Source organism: Asparagus officinalis, chromosome 3 (genome assembly GCF_001876935.1).
Source record: "Asparagus officinalis chromosome 3, Aspof.V1, whole genome shotgun sequence".
In the NCBI taxonomy this organism is placed as follows: domain Eukaryota; kingdom Viridiplantae; phylum Streptophyta; class Magnoliopsida; order Asparagales; family Asparagaceae; genus Asparagus; species Asparagus officinalis.
Window position 1 is genome coordinate 11,961,445 of NC_033796.1, and position 15,607 is coordinate 11,977,051.

The following is a 15,607-nucleotide window of genomic DNA, read 5'->3' on the forward strand; positions in this document are numbered from 1 at the left end:
CAAACAACCAATTTTAACGTGGTTCGGCAAGTTGCCTATGTCCACGGGGCAAGAAGGAGATGGAGTTTTCACTAATAGAGAAGAAGAGTACAAACTGATATTACAAATCACTCGAACTCACCAATTAATCTCACCAACAAATCTCTAATTCTCTCCAAATAAAACCCTAACCAACAACTCAGAAAATACCTCTTTTCTGTACTGCACATATCCCCAATTCGCTGCTCAATTCTCTCTTCCAATCGTTCTATATATATAGAAATCCTAAAACCAAAAGCATACTGGGAATTCTAAAACAAAAAACAAAACAGATTAGGAATCCTAATAACCTGTTACCAAAACATATTAGGAATCTCAATAACCTGTTACCAAAATAAATTAGGAAATATATTAGGAACATGCTATCCAACAATAGTCACTTTTCTAAAGAAGGAGATGAAATTTACAACACTTGCCCTTGAAAAGTGTCTACCAATTAACATCAATACTGTTCACTTTTGCTTGTCTACTTCCCAACTGCAGTGCTTCCATTGTTGGATATTAACATAGTTAATCATGATTCATGACACCAACAACAACAACAATAAAATTAGAGAAGCACTAAGCCGAATATTGATAAATAAATGCAGCTAGGTAGGTAACTCCAAACTATAGAGGACCAAATTAATCATCTTTATATTATTATTATTGTGTATATAATGACAAGCTACTAACAGAGAGAGAAATCTTTAGCTAGCTTGTCATAGGTTTATTTGGAATATTGAGGTCGATTTCTTCTCTCGTGAGCGGTATACAAGAAGCCAGCTCGGATTGCATTTGAGCACAAGAGGACGATTGTATTAGGTGGTGGGTTCTACTATAATCGAGAATAGCAATATCACCATTTGTATCTTAATTATATGGAATGTTCGTCTCGTGGCAGTAAAAGGGACTCTTTTGTTAACTTATATATGTGATAATGGGCCATGGTTAGTTCCCTACAAGAAATCAAGTTTTTAATGATCAAAATTAGTGAAGAGACTATTTAATCGTCATTAATGTGTGTAAAATAACAATGGTTTTAAAAACCGTCACCGCGTTATCACAAACATGAGAGTAATGATGTGAGATGGGATAACCGTTTTCTATTCCCTTCATTGATTTGGTTCTAATACCGTTGTTATTGGGCCTCCTGAAAAGCGAATGAGTCTATTACCTTCATTAATCATAACTCCAAATCTTAATATGAGTACTAATTAAAATAATATTAAAAACCCGAAACACAAACCTCCCTCTAACCGTAACTATTTAATAAAATAAACCCTAAATTAAAAATTCGGTCTACTGTTCATCGTTATCAAACTCCCGATGTCTTCGTCGCCTTAGTCTTGTCGATCATCAAGTGCGCCGCCCCAACATTGTCTGCCGTCACATCGTCGCCTGCTGACCTAGCTTTGCCCGTCGCTACCTCAGCGCAGCCCGAGCTGACTAAGTGTCGCCCAAACACCATTGACGTCCCAGCGTCTCCCTAACGACGAATCCGCGTTGTCCTAGCGCCGCACTAATGTCGGCGTTGTCCAACCACCGCCACATCACCGCCCCAGCCCCATTGTCGCCCCAGGCTCGATGGTAACATAAGGCAGACGTTTTTGTTTGTTGTAATTGCATTCTAGTACCTATAGTTTCCTCTAATTTTCACTTATGCCATAAAGTACCCTATACTTAAACTACCCTATAGTTTTTGTTTGGTGTAATTGCACTTAAGTACCCTATATTTCCCCTCACTTGTTTTGGCAGCATTTTATACCATAAAGTTTAAAAAATTGCACTTGCATACCTTCACTTGTTGCATTAGTACTTGTATACCTTAAAGTTTTGAAAACTTGCACTTAAATACCCTAAAGTTATTAAAACTAACACATAAATATCTTCCCCTATGCAAATTTGAGGGTATTTATCTATAAATTTTAAAAACTTTAGGATATTTAAGATCCACCTTTATAAACTTTACGTTGATTAAGTTAAGTTTTAAAAACTTTAGGGTGTATAAGTGATACGAGTTGTCGTGCGAGCACCTTTGATCGCGGAATTATACAAGGTGGGTTGAGAAGAGGATGACAGAAACACAAGCACAATTCAGTATACGGCGAAGGAAAATACCTTCTCTAGATTATGAAGAACAAAAGATTACAATCTCTCCCTCACAATCTCACTAGAATCAAGAACAACCTCTCAATCTTCTCTAAACCCTAATACAATGATTAGAATCTCTCTCTGATCTAAGATCTCATAGATCATCACAACCTAAACCCTAATCCTTTTGATCAGGATCACTCTTAGACCTAAAACTCTTTAGGACTACATTTGGTCTCTCCCCCTCCTGTTTAGAACCCTAAACAGTCCCTATTTATAGGGTTTACAACATGGTGGCAATCTGGTAAATAACCAAAAGCAAACCAAACTAGAATTCCTTCAAAACAGAAACCAAGTCTGCCCAGGAAATCTCGATGAGTCGACTCATGACTGCATATGAGTCGACTCATGACTAATAAGTCGACTCATAAACTGATGAGTCGACCGAGCAGAAGCTTTTGACAAAACGGCTAGGTTTCATGAGTCGACTCATAACAGGCATGAGTCGACTCAACCTGATGAGTCGACTCATGTACATGTATGAGTTGACTCACGAGCTGAAATCTGGATTCCTCGAATCTGTTGCTCGCCGTCTCGTTCCACCCTTCCACCTGTGCTTCGTCGTGTCGCTTCACACCACTATTCTCAAGATATCATGAGAATCACTTATCCTCAAGCTCCCATGAGAATCGCTTCTCCGAAGAGAAGATACACCCGTATCATGGGTCCCCCTTTAGAAACTTAAAGTCTCATTCAAGTTAGAACTTCAGCTGAGGAAACTCTCGAGCCCCTCCATCTTTGTTGACTTCAGTCATCTTCTTCTTCCTTAATCTTTGAACTCCTTCCGAAGAAAAGGATCTCGCCAAGCTTCTTGTACTGTGATCGAGTTAGGACCATACACAGGATGCCCCTTCACCGGATCTGATTACTCTGATACCAACTTGATACAAGTTGCCGTGCGAGCATCTTTGATCGCGGAATTATCAAAGGTGTGTTGAGAAGAGGATGATAGAAACACAAGCACAATTCAGTATATGGAAAAGGAAAATATCTTTTCTAGATTATGAAGAACAAAAGATTACAATCTCTCCCTCATAATCTCACTCGAATCGAGAACAACCTTTTAATCCTCTCTAAACCCTAATACAATGATTAGAATCTCTCTCTGATCTAAGATCTCATAGATCATCACAACCTAAACCCTAATCCTTTTGATCAGGATCTCTCTTAGACCTAAAACTCTTTAGGACTACATCTGGTCTCTCCCCCTCCTGTTTAGAACCCTAAACAGTCCCTATTTATAGGGTTTACAACGTGGTGGCAATCTGGTAAATAACCAAAACCAAACCAAACTAGAATTCCTTCAAAACAGAAACCAAGTCTGCCCAGGAAACCTCGATGAGTCGACTCATAACTGCATATGAGTCGACTCATGACTGATGAGTCGACTCATAAACTGATGAGTCGACCGAGCAGAAGCTTTTGACAAAACGGTTGGGTTTCGTGAGTCGACTCATGACAGGCATGAGTCGACTCAACCTGATGAGTCGACTCATGTACATGTATGAGTCGACTCACGAGCTGAAATATGGATTCCTCGAATCTGTTGCTCGCCGTCTCGTTCCACGCTTCCACTTGTGCTCCGCCGTGTCGCTTCACACCACTATTCTCAAGATATTATGAGAATCACCTATCCTCAAGCTCCCATGAGGATCGCTTTTTCGAAGAGAAGATACACTCGTATCAATAAGTGCTACTAAAAATTAGAAAGGGTATACATGTGAAAGTTTTAAAAAGTTTAAGGTAGCTACCAGAAATTTGAAAGGGTATAAATGTGAAAGTTTTAAAAACTTTAGGGTATATAAGTGCTACCAAAAATTAAAAAGGGTATACATATGATATGATGTATGCAGCTGATAATCTACAAAAGAAAAAAAATCCACCACGTGGTAGTAATAAGTATCTAAAGTTGAATAATTTGTCACAGGGGGAGTAAAGATCATTACTTTTTATCAGAATAAAGCTATTGAACCAGAATTTTCATGATATCTTGGCATTATTATTCGTGATAGAAATATTTGCCCAGTAATTGTTGAGAATTGGGCCAAAATACCACAACAAAATAAAGATCATATTTGGACATCCATTACGGTAGTTTGAAAATTAATTTTTTCCAATTGGTCTTTAATTCTTATCAGTTCTAGGACTGAATTGTCAAGGGAACCTACAAGCAATAGCTAACACCCAGAAAACAGTAAAGACATGAGATTTACGTGGTTCGGCAAACTTGTATACGTCCACGGGAGGGGTGAAGGGGGGTTTTACTATAAGGAGAACACCGACAACTTGTACAACCCACAAGCTTGTCTCAAAGAAGAAGATTTGATTTTTGCCCAAGAAGAAATTGACCTCTCTCTTATAAAATCTCTCCTCAAGATCTAAGTTTTCCCTCTGATCTAAGTCTCCTAAACTCTTTGTTTTTTTTTCTTTTTAATTAACAACCGCAAGAACTCCCTCCTTTCCTCTGCGTTTCCCCCACGAAACCCTAGGTACCGATTGGGTATATATAGCAGATCGCGGAAGTTTCTTGGTGGGACGCATTGGGCTTGCCGCTTGCTGCTTCCGCGCTCGTGGGCGCGCTTGTGGGTGTGGCCCCCACGTTCACAGGTTACTAATTACCCACCACGAGAACTTCTACGATGGTATCCAACCGCCATTAATTAGTCTTCAACGACGAGGATGTCACCCGTTGTTACATAATAACAATGTGAGTACCAAACCATCATCACACAACAACAATATGAATGAAAAACCGTTATTTTACAGTAACAACGGGAAAAAGTCCCCGTCACTAATAATTACCGTCGCAAATATGAACGACGAAAATATGCTCCGTCGTTGTAGGCTCTATAGCGACGGATATTATAACCTTCGTGACTCTTTAGTGAAGAATGCTTCAACGACGGGTGACAAAGGGATTTTTTTTATGTCGTTGGCATACAATAACGAAGGTTTTTAGCTTTTTAACGAAGGGAAATCCCTTCGTTAAAGACATAATTTCTTGTAGTGGTTTTTATAGAGAAAAAAAATGCAAGCTTGTAGCTATCACTTTTTCAAACTCAAACCAACTATTCTTAACTGTATTAGTTTCTTCAATTTTTCATCCACAGTGTAGCTTTTGACTAGTGGTGAAAGAGTGAAATTTAACTCTCTGAAAATACAAGGTAAATGTAGAAAAGAGACAGAGCAATCATCTATTAAAGGGATGAAGAAGTAGAATGAGCTTCCTTAATTAGCTCTAACAACAAATAAGGGCCTGATTGGCAACTCCAATTAAGCTAACTTAGAAGAACAAAACAAGTTTAAGTCCTGATTTTAGTTTAACAAATGACTGTACTGAGACTAAACCAGTTTTGTTAGGCACTGTTTCAGAATTGTTTCACCCTCTCCTTTTTCTACTCCCAGTTTAGAACTAAATTAGTGTGAAAACGGCGAAGGAATTGAGGAAGGAATTGAGAAAAACGTGAAGAATAAGCAAAAAAGGCTCCACCACACCCTGGTGTGGTGTCTGCCATGGGTGTGGCAGAATCTGCCCTATCTGTCATGGGTGTGATGTATGTCATACCCTGGTGTAGCAGAATCTGTCCTGTTTGCCATGGGTGTGGTGTGGCAGACTCGTTTTTAGAATCCCAATCAGTTTAGGATTGTGTTTTGTTATAAATAGAGACACGTTTTTTAGGGTTTCTTTGGTTTTGTTTAGGCTTTGATTGTGCTTTGATTAAGCATTGATTGGGGATATTTGGAGAACAAAAAGAGGTATTTTTTGAGCTTTTGGTTAGGGTTTTATTTGGAGAGATTAAGAGTTTTGTTGGTGAGATTAGTTTGTTCCTTCGAGTGATTTATAATCTCAATTTGTACTCTTCTTCTCTATTAGTGAAAACACCATGACCTTATTGTCCCGTGGACGTAGGCAACTTGCCGAACCACGTTAAAATTGGTATTTTATTTGTGCATTGATATTTAGTTCGTTTGGCTCTCTTGGATTGGCGTTTGGTTTGATTCCTCGACACAGCTTTTGGCACAACAATTTAGTATCATAGCTCGTGTAGGCTGTCTAAAAATCACAATAGATAGCTGATCCCCATCAAACACCGATGATGGAAGTTACAATCTGATGACTTCCAGAAGGCTACAATTTGAAGATGTTCACGTAGATCGCTGAAGGTTACAATCTGACGACCTTCACGACAACCGATGAGAGCTCTAGTTCAACAGCCTTCACAATCAACATCGGGAGTTACAATCTGATGACTCTCACATATCAGAGAGCTAAAGCAAAGATTACAAAATGACGATCTTTGTAACGCTTCGACAGAAAGAGACTACAAATCGACGGTCTCTTCAAATTAAGCTGTGGAAGTCCTCCCCGCACACCAGCATCAAGATGCACCGCGTTCATAGCCACGAACGCAGCTCAACACAGCTCCAACCGATGCCCAACGCGGCTCTATACCGCTGCCAGACGCAGCTCAAACCGCTGCCAGACGCAGCTCAAACCGCTGCCAAACGCAGCTCAAATCGCTGCCAGACGCAGCTTCCAAATCAAACGCAGCTCAGACGTAGATTCTAACGCTGCAAACGCAGCTTCTAATTGCTGCGTCCGAGCTTCCAGACGATGCGTTCAAGCTTCCAGACACTGTGTTTGAATGCAGAATTCACGTCAGAACGCGGGCCTGCGTTTGACTCGTTCAAACACGAGCTGAACGGCTCCAAAACCGTTTCCCACGATCTGAGGGGATCACAACTCCACTCAGGAGTGGTTCTCCACGATCTAAGGGGATCACAACTCCACTCAGGAGTGATTTAAGGGGCGGTTACATCCCATTAGCCCCACTTAGGAGCGAATTAAGGAGGTGGTTACACCTCTTAATCCCCTATAAATAACTGAAAATCAATTCAGTTCAGGGCACGGTCGGTTGGAACTTCTTGGCAGCGAAAAGAGGATCCTTCATCCTTCGGTTGGAGCTTGGGAGATCAGCAACAAGATCTTCTTCATCCTTGGCTTATAACCGACTTTCGGTTAAATCAACTCTTTCATAGAGTTTCAAACTCGTTCAGAGTTCTCCACAACGTCAAATCGTGAGGAGAAGATCATGTTCCTTCAAACTCGTTCAGAGTTCTCCACAACGTCAAATCGTGAGGAGAAGATCATGTTCCAGTGAAACAAGATATCGGATCGTCAACGAGAAGGAAACTCGACGCGAGCATTCGAGGGAGGCATCTCATCGCCACCGTGAAGAACCCAGAATTAAACAAAGGGGAGGATCTCTGTCGATCCTCTTCTCTTTTGTAATCAGGAAATCTAATTGTAATTGAGATCAAAGGAATACAAATCAATTTTCCTTCATTTCTTTTTATTACAAATTTTCCACAAACAGCTCGGGCTACGTTTGGGCTATTTGGAGGAGTAGATCGATTTGGGAAGCTCGTCTAGGGTTTCAGTTAATGAGAAAGGCGGGATCTTTTCGGTAAAGCTTCTTTCTTTTCTCAGTTTTGGATCTATTCTTCGTTTGTTTCCTTGTTGGTTGTTGGTGTGTTGAGGATTATGACCGAGAAAGAGGGAGTTGAGGGTAGTTCTTCAGGTATGAAGACTATCCAAAGTTTGAGTATCCACTTGATGAAGATTAACGTGGAGAAGTTCAATGGCACTAACAATTTTGGACTTTGGCGATGCGAAGTCTTGGATGCGCTCAATGCGCAGAATTTGGAAGATACGTTGGAGTTGGACGGGAAACCGGACGACAATGATGAGAAGGTTTGGAAAAAGATGAATCGGACAGCGTGTGGTGTGATTAGGTCTTGTCTCACTCAAGATCTAAAATATGATGTGATGAATGAGACTTCTGCGAAGAATATTTGAGAGGTCCTAGAGAGCAAGTACTTGACGAAGAGCGTTGAAAACCGCTTGCATTTGAAGAGGAGGCTTTATCGCTTCCAATTGAAGAAGGGGACATCCATTAGTGATCACATGAACCACTACACAAAGCTTCTTGCAGATTTGGCAAATGTAGATGTCATTGTTGAAGATGAGGACAAGGCGTTGCTATTGTTAAGTTCCTTGCCCGACGAGGAATATGAGACGTTTGTCCTTACTCTTATTAATAGGAAGACATCTCTTTCATATAGTGAGGTCACTGCTGCATTAGTGAATTACCAACTCAGGAAGAAGGACAAGGAAACTTCTATTGAGCCGGTAGCGGGGGCATTGGTTGCAAGAGCAAATGGTCCAAACCGAGGTAGAAGGTCACATTCTAGAGGAGCACATCTTGGAATTCGTAGGAATTAGTGTGTTTTTTGTAAAGAAGATGGACATTAGAAAGCTGAATGTCCAAAGTTAAATGATCAAGCCGGGAAGAATAAGGGGAAAGCTGTACAAGCTTCAGAGGTGAATATTGTCAAGACTAGTGGCAACAATTCAGATTCGGATTCTTCAAGCTACTCATTATCTGCACTACCGTCAGTTTGTGTTGTCTACTCTACAGAGTGGATGTTGGATTCGGGCGCTACATACCATATTTGCCCTAGGAGGGATTGGTTCTCCAGCTTTCAGGAGTTGGAAAGAGGGGATTTCGTGCTCATGTGGAATGATCACAAATGCTCTATTGGTGGTATTGGTACCGTTCAGATCAGGATGAGTGATGGGGTGATTCGGGAGTTGGTTGGAGTGAGGTTTGTTCCTCAGTTGAAGAAGAACATCATTTCACTTGGAGCTTTGGAGGCAGCAGGCTATAGGGTGACCTTGGCGGATGCACGTTTGAAGGTTACATTTGGGTCCATGATTGTGATGAAGGGCGTCAGAAAGAGTAACTTACACTATTTGCTTGGGAGCACGGTGATTGATAGAGCTCTGACGACTTCATTGGATTTGGCTAGATTGTGACGTTGTTTGGTGCTGGGGTATTTGATTGGTGATGCCGTGCATAGGTTGTTGAGGAGTGCTTTGACCTGCAGATGGAAGTCCTTTGAGCACATTGGGATGAGCAAGACCGTGGTGGAGTTTGACACTCCTATCCATCGAGCGAGGGGTCTTTTAGGAGGTGTTAAGTTAGGTATTTGGGGGCCTTCCAAGAAGGCATCATTAGGGGGTAATCGTTTTATAGTTTCCGCAGTTGGTGATTGTTCTAGGTATTATTGGGTATTATTGGGTCGCGACCAGTTCCCGTTGGTGTAAAGTCCTAGAAGTCAACAACAATTGAAAGAAGTGTATTGACAGAAATGTAACTCGTTGGTCTAGCTTTGGTAGATGTCCTTTCTTGCGTTTGTGCCGAGCTCACTACAATAGAAGACACTTCATTGGTGTGGAGACTTTGGGGCGACAAGATAAGATGACAGTTTTGATGGTTCGTTCTTTTCTGGAGGAGGATCGGCGTTGGTTGTCGAGCATTGGTTCTGAAGCTTCGACATATTTGGGTCATCTTAGTCATAGGTCGCCGACTGCTGCATTAGGAGTTATTGGATCTGGTGGAGCTACTTTAGATTTTGGTTGGCGTCAGATATCTGGTTACCCAGCATTTGGTCACATCGAGGATGTGAGATTTGATCCGATTGCGCGTTTGGGATTCGGAGGTTCATTTGATTATCGTTTGGGAGCTTCTAATTTTGTTTTGAGCAGGAATATCACTTTTGACTCGGCAGGTGGAGAGTGTTGATCAGGTCGTTTGGATATCGCAGCAGGTGGAGGGTGATGCTACTTCACGTTTGGTGGAACTTATTCCACATACTCCAGATCATACTGCGTCATTTGAGATTCCAGCTGAGGTGGCACAGGTTGGGGATCATTTGATTTCGAATGCAGATAATGGATTGGTTTTGGATTCGGTTGCAGCTGGTGGATATGATTTGGATACGGCCATTGGGTGTTTTGTTTGGAGAGATTAAGAGTTTTGTTGGTGAGATTAGTTTGTTCCTTCGAGTGATTTGTAATCTTAATTTGTACTCTTCTTCTATATTAGTGAAAACCTCATCCCCTTCCCCCGTGGACGTAGGCAACTTGCCGAACCACGTTAAAATTGGTGTTTTGTTTGTGCATTGATATTTAGTTCGTTTGGCTCTCTTGGATTGGCGTTTGCTTTGGTTCCTCGACACAGCTTTTGACACAACAATTAGTTCATCTCCAATTTGCCAAACTGACCCTTATATATTTTATTTATAATATTCACGACATGCATTTTTTTTCTTGAAGAAAATTTGCAAAACACATTAAAATGCATTTTATTTTAGTTTTACTGTGTATGTAGTTCCTTTATCTCACTGCATTTTATTTTTCTTAGGCTCGAATCTACGTTCCATAAGTTTTGGTTAATTGCGTTAAGTATAACTATACATTTTGTATGTCGTTTAAAGTTGCAAAAAATAATGACCACAGTATTTGCAATTGCTAGAAGTGGTTCAGAGACTTAGGAACTTAGATATATCTTTCTTCTCTATTCGACCAGGATTTTTTATCATCCTTGGTTCTTGTTTGATAGTTCATAGGCACGAATGTAAGGGGCTGTTTGTTTCCTTTTTTTTTGAGAGGAAAAGATGGGGAAAGCCTGCCAAAAGTACAGCTTTTGGCAGGCTTTCCACCCAAAGCCCCTAACTTCCATCTTATACTGACATTTATTACTGCATAGTTTTCTTTTCTAAGATACTTGCAATTAATTTTCAAGTTAATAATAGATAAAAACAATTAAAAATAGATTACTTATTGCCTACTTGCATTGAAGAGGATCTGTCGATCGATCATCATCCATCTTATCCCATCGATTTGGATGTAGACACCAAATCTTAACAAATCTTTACTTTAAACTCCTACGTTATAAGTTCTATATTAATAGTTTTTAGAAGTACAAGTTTGCGGTTCTAAACCAAGGGAAATATTGAGTTGAATTCATCTAGTCATGCAATCATATGATTGCAATTTGGGAGGGGGTAAAAAAATCTAAATTTTAGTTTCAGTGTGATCAAGTCTCTTTCGAGGAACTCGCGAGAGAATTTCAGTTTGAGGGTTCACTTTCACCTTAGAAAATGAAAGACGCTAGGCCTGTTTGGATGGAGGGTAGAGAGGGGGAAGGGAAGAGAAATTTTATTTTATTCTTGTTTGGGAGTTTTATTTTGGAGGGTAAAGGAGGGGAATGGAGGAAAAATTTAGCCCAAATTCTTACACCCCAAATTAAGGTGTAATAGAGGAGAAGTGAAGGAAGGGGAATTTTTTCCCCTCCTCCCCTTCCTTCCCTTCCCTATATACTCCCAAACACACCATACTAGTAAACGGAGCCAAGAATTTGAAGAGGTGGTTAAAAAATTATTAATTAAATTGTCACTTTCACCTTAGAAAATGAAAGACACTACCAGTAAGGCGGTAACGGAGCTAAGACTTTGAAGAGGGGGTTAAAAAATTAATAATTAAATTGACGACGTACAAATTTTTTTGCGCAATTGATTAATACCTAAACGTCACCGTGTACCAAGTTTGTTCTAGTTTTTACTCATATAGTCATATTATCATTTGAGTTTCTCTCTGGTGATATTGAAATGCTCCTAATTAGAGTTCTCCATTTCATTTACATTTGTTAAATTCAGGCAAGAATAATTTTGCCTTTATCAACAAATAATAATAATAATAATAATAATAATAGTTTTGTCTCATGAATCAGACAATTTATGCTTAATTTGTAATTGTAACAGCCGTAGAAGTTTGTTTCTATTTTGAATTACAATAATGATATGATTTTAAACCTGTATAAGTTTGTATTATGCTTTCTTTTGTAATTAGACCGTGAATAATATATGGTAAAATTTGGGAAAAACATTCGCTTTATTGTGGTGGGCGTGTGATTTGCCGATACCTGAAACTATCGTTTCAGATTAGATCCCAAAGTGTAAAATTGGTTTAACTCTGATTTTTCAGCTCATATTTGATTTATTTATATGCGTTCCTTACTTTATTGTCTCATCCAATCGAGTTCTACTTGTTACTGTTTTTTCAGCTTTGCGCCTAACTACTCCCTCTTAACATAAATGATAAATCCTCCTCCGTTCATTCTTTTCTTTTCTTCTTTTTTTTATTTGAGCTTTGCTACAGGGACTCAAAATATAAGACCAATAGAGGGGACAAGTGAGGTGTCACTCATCTATTGGATAATGAGTTGGTCATCATTAATGATGACTAACTCATTATTCAATAGGAAGATGACATCTTACTTGTCCCCTCTATTGATCCCATATTTTAGGTCCTTAAAGAATTTTTCTTTTTATTTATGAAAAAGAATTCAGTCAAAGCTGATCCCTGCGCCCAAACCAAAGTCGGCCGCCATCCATTCAATTACTTTCGCTGACGTCACGACGAGAGAGGAATTACCCGGCCCAAACAACAAACATCAAGCCCTATTTCCTATTCCATGCAGCAAAATCCTCTTTGGAGCACAAAAGGAAAGGGGAAAAAAAAAACAGTAGTCGCTTCATATTTTTTCAATTTCAAATTCAAAATTTCTTTCAATTATGTACGCAACACTTAGGGCCCTGTTTGTTTCGCAAAAAATTGCAGAAAGTGGGGGAAAGAAAATAAATTTTGATGTTTTTCTCTACTTTTTGATGTTTGGTTCGTCAAAATTCGGAAAGAAAGTGAGGGAGAAAATAAGTTGTAATTATATTATTGGATGAGATGAGTAATTTTTGATGTTTTTCTCCACTTTCTTTATTTTTGTTTTTCCTTGTGTTTGGTTCATTCTTAAAACTAAGAAAATAAATGACAGAAAATGAGCTGTCATTATATTATTGGATGATGTGACCCATACTTAAGAAAATCAATTTCCTTATTTTTTTTGGAGGAAAGGGGTGGAAGGAAATTTTAATGAGATATGATGAGTTGTCACTATATTATTAGATGATGTGAGTAATTTTTAAAGATGATAGAAAATGAATGAAAGTTAGATGATGTGAGTTAGATGAGTTGATTGATGTGACTCATTTCTTGTGTTTAGTTTATTTTTAAAAATAAGAAATGAGATGTGATGGGATGAGTTGTCACAATATTATTGGGGGAAAGTGGAGAAAGTGAAGGAAAGTGGGTTAAAGAAAGTGGGGGAAAGTGAAAAAATGAAGGAAAGTGGGTTTTGGATTCTGGTGAAAACGAAACAAACAGGCCCTTAGTACAACGCTATGCAATTAATATTATAATTACTCAGGGGTTGTTTGGTTGTATGTTTTTACCATGTAAAAGGATGAAAAGTGTAAAAAAGTGGGTCCCAATGTCAGCTTTCATCACTTTCAATTGTTTGTTTGTAGTTGTAAAAATAATGTAAAGTGATTTCATATGCTGATGTGGCTTGTAAAGTGATTTCATAAAAAAAGACATGATTTTAGGAGAAAGCTGACATTAAAATCAGAAAAAAATAATAAAAAATAAATCCAACCAATATGATCATTTGTGTAGGGACCACTTTTTACACTTTCCAAACAAACAATTAAAGTTACATTTGCAAACCAAACAAACAATTTATGATTCCAATGGAATCAAAAACAAACAAAGAAAAATATATAAGTAAAATTGATGAGGTGGACAACAACTTTCCAAGTTATATCATAAATACACAACTTTACCAACAACAACCAAACAGCCCCTCAATGCTTCCCAGCAACTTTTTTCATTTTAGGGGGCGCGGGGGGTTGGGGCCCGAACCTTAGGACCTTACGTAGCTCGACACTATAGCAAAAGTAAGAGTTCTCATAAAAAATATGCTGGAAAATTAACGTCTCCTTATCAAGCTACACCAAGAAAAGAAAGGCTAACACTTTTACGTATGAGAATTTGCCGCGTTAGTTTATAGCTTTTGGAACTTTCAGATTAGCTATCTAAATGATAGAAATGAAGATCATGACATTGTAGTGATTTAGAGAAGCATTGTTTTGTTTGTTGAGCTGTAAATTTCTACAAATAATAAATAACAAGGAATATATAATGCCAAGTTCTTATAGGCTATACGGTCATTATTTGTACATAAACTGTACTTTAAATAGTGAGAACTAGTACGTAGACTCTTAGTTGTTGAAATAGTGATTTCATTTTTCTTTCTTTTTTTTTTCTTTGAGCCTAGGTGTCGTTTCAAGTAAGATTAATTATTCCGAAATGGCTCTTGAGCTCCATTTGTTTAAACTTTCATGCGTACTATTTGTGTCTGACGAAATTCTTACACATAAGAGTCTTGCACACGTATAGACCTTCAAAACTTTTATATTTCAAAACGTACCCCAAAAATCAGCATACTTGACCACGTACCCCAAAGCAGAAGATGACTCATAGATACGCCTCTTCTAAGGATGTTTACTTTTTTTTTTTCTTTAAGCATTTATACGTAGGGTTTCTTCAATTTTCATACATCGGTTAAACAAATTTTACCGACACAGGAATTTAGAAGTTGAAAAATACATGTCAGTAACTACTAACTCTATTTTAATGATAACATTGCTACCGCAAAATGTTTTTTATAAGTTTTCATATTAACAAACATTTATATTAATGGTCTATTTTTTTTAATAATCCATTCCAAAATCGAAACCAAAATTGTCAGACCCATATTAGAACCTCCCACTCCTTCGTCCAGATCACTCGCGGTGAGTTATAATGGCGCAATTAACATGACGAAACTAATCAAGTTTGGGTGGTGCGATTTAGATCTAATAAAGATATCAGGGTGGATTTATGTTGATGACTAAGATCAAATAGTGATTTGTATCCAAAATAGGATAGGCTCGGTTTAGTATTGAAGAGGGGTCACTTCCTTCCCTGACTTTATATCTAGTTCTTGAATTGAGGTGTTGATCAATCTGCACATGTAGAAACTCGTAAGAGGGCAAAGATTAGTTCTCCCGCGGTACCTCCGACGATCAAGTCAGCTTGTGAACTTGAGTAGGGTGAGAAGAACGGTGAGAGTTCTTGTGTGAAGTAAGATGCAAAGGAATTCGTGGAGAATCTCCAGAGTCCGATGTTGGACTGAAATCGGATCTGAGTTGAGGGTCTGGATCCAGAGATCCAATCCCCCTCTAAGTTAGAATAGTACCTCTATTTATACCTATGGGTATGAGGGGTAGAACCGTCATTCTGACCGAGCACAGGATGACGATGAAGAAGCGTGTGCTGGCGGTTACGTCAGCACTTGCTTTACAGGTGTCAGCTGGCAACTAGCTACGTGATCGGCGCTGACATGATGTGATGTGTGGCGTGCGGAGTATAACATGACCCAATAAGTCATGAAGATCGTCGGAGCAGAGGCATGATGATGTCTAACAAGCATTGATGCGATCTTGACATGTTGTCAGAAATGATAAGCTCGAGGAAGATGTTGTCCTTTAGCTTCACCGAAAAGTAACGTCTTTCGAGTCGACTTCGTAAGGCGTCTGACAAATGGTGAGTGGACTCGTAACGAGTCGTCTTTGACAAAAGGGGGGGGGGGGG